Below are 2124 nucleotides of genomic sequence, written 5' to 3'. Positions count from 1 at the left end.
ATATGTCTCTCACTAAAGTTTTAAAAAATCTACTAAATCTATTAAGCTAATAGTCTATTTTTATTTAAATTATATATATTATTACACTTATACATACGACATATCTCTCACTAAAAAAAAAAATCTACAAAGTTCATGGGGCAGTGTTATTTTACACACATGAATGCTGTAGCTCAGGAAGTTTGGGTTTATAGGCATTGTAGGGGAGGAAGGATTTATTTTCCTCACTCATTACTAGGTTCATGGCTGAGGCATTTATAACAAAAGACAGATCAATAGGAGAAAAGCATCTGCATTTATTTAATGTAAGTTATACATGCCACAGGAGCCTTAAGAAATAAAGACCCAAAGACACAGGGAAACCTGTGTGTTTTTATGCTTAGACTTGATGAAGTGGATAGTCCTGTGGAAGTGTGATTGGTCAAAGGGGATCTGATCTCATGGAAATAAACTCAGGGAACTTAGCAAGGCACGCATGTTCAGATTCCTCTCTGTGTCCCTGTGTCTTCTCCCAGGTTCAGGGAGGGCACCTCTTGAATGAGGGTTTTATGACCTGCTTCAGCAAAGAAAGGTGAAGGGAAAGTGAGAGTGACCTTCTGCCTCTGTCATTTTCTCAAATGCCAAGATGCTGTATGTTGGGATATGATCTGAACTCCATCAGTGTGAGAGTTGGAGGAAAACGTAAAATGTTCACAACTAGTAGAATTTCTTTCAGAACTGTCTTGTTTATGGAGGAAAACAATAAGCTCCTTTAGTGGGGATTTTAAAGAGCTTAGTAGGCAAAGAGATAGGTTAGTAGTTTTAAATTAAACATGAAAGAATTCAGGTATAGAGGAAAGCAGAGAGGAGTGGGAAGAAGAATAGGGTGGGAGGGAGTAACCAAGGAACCTAGCTGGGGCTGCACCTATAGAGAAAGGAGAAAGTGCAAAATTTGCTGGTAGAAGGGATGCCGAAGCATCTTCTAGAAATAGTGACATCCAATAAGGAATGTTAAGGCTTTTGAATGTCTGCAACATGGATTCCCTGGTCCTTTTACGTCTTCAGTATATGGTCACACACAGATGCTAAATGTGGGTGGTGGGAAAGAGAGAAGCAGGTGAGGACCCAGAAGCACTGGGAACAGGGGTCTAGATGAGAGAAATGCCCAGGCATTGGTAAAATCTTGCAGCTGGCATAGGACTTTGCATACAATATGCAATCTTAGGCTTAGGTTAATTTATCTGAATTCCACAACACAGAGTGACTTTGGTGGGATCTAGGATACATATGTGTCTGCACAAGCAGTATGCAAAATATGCCTTTGTCAACTTCAACTTAATAAATAAATATGCTAACCAAAGATGCTAGCAAATGAATATGCTGGAAAATGTCTTGAATTATTGGTAGGTATAAAGTGAGATAATTCTCCTTTACTGTGTTTAATATTAACAGAAATAACTTTTAAAGTATAATGCTTAAAAGCTTTTAAGTGATTAAGTTGGCTCCCCCACCTTCTCTTGCAATAAAAGACTCTAAGCAATAAAGGTTTGAATGCTACACGCAGGGGTTGAAAAAAAGAAAACGCAATAAAAGAAGTCCAAAGTGGGTAGGGTTAGTTCTATTTTTGGCAATAATTCCAATGTGGTCGGACATAGTCATTATGCTTTGGTCTGAATGCGTGCCTCCAAAATTCTTATGTTGAAACATAATCTGCAACACCATACTATTAAGAGATGGGGCTTTTGGGAGGTGATTAGGTCATAAGGGCTCCAGCCTCATGAATGAGATTAGTGCCCTTATAAAAGAGGCCTGAGACTGGACACAGTGGCTCACGCCTGTAATCCCAGCACTTTAGGAGGCCGACGGGGGCGGATCACTTGAGGTCAGGAGTTTGAGACCAGCCTGACCAACACGGAGAAACCCCCGTCTCTACTAAAAATACAAAAATTAGCCGGGCATGGTGACGCATGCCTGTAATCCCAGCTACTCGGGAGGCCGAGGCAGGGAGAATCACTTGAACCCAGGATACAGAGGTTGCAGTGAGCTGAGATTTTGCCATTGTACTCCAGCCTGGGCAACAAGAGGGAAACTCCATCTCAAAAAAAGAAAAGAAAAGAAAAGAAAAAAAGTACAAAAATTAGCCGG

Source organism: Mandrillus leucophaeus, unplaced genomic scaffold (assembly GCF_000951045.1).
Source record: "Mandrillus leucophaeus isolate KB7577 unplaced genomic scaffold, Mleu.le_1.0 Scaffold56, whole genome shotgun sequence".
Classification (NCBI taxonomy): Eukaryota; Metazoa; Chordata; class Mammalia; order Primates; family Cercopithecidae; genus Mandrillus; species Mandrillus leucophaeus.
Note: the sequence above shows the minus strand (reverse complement) of the source record.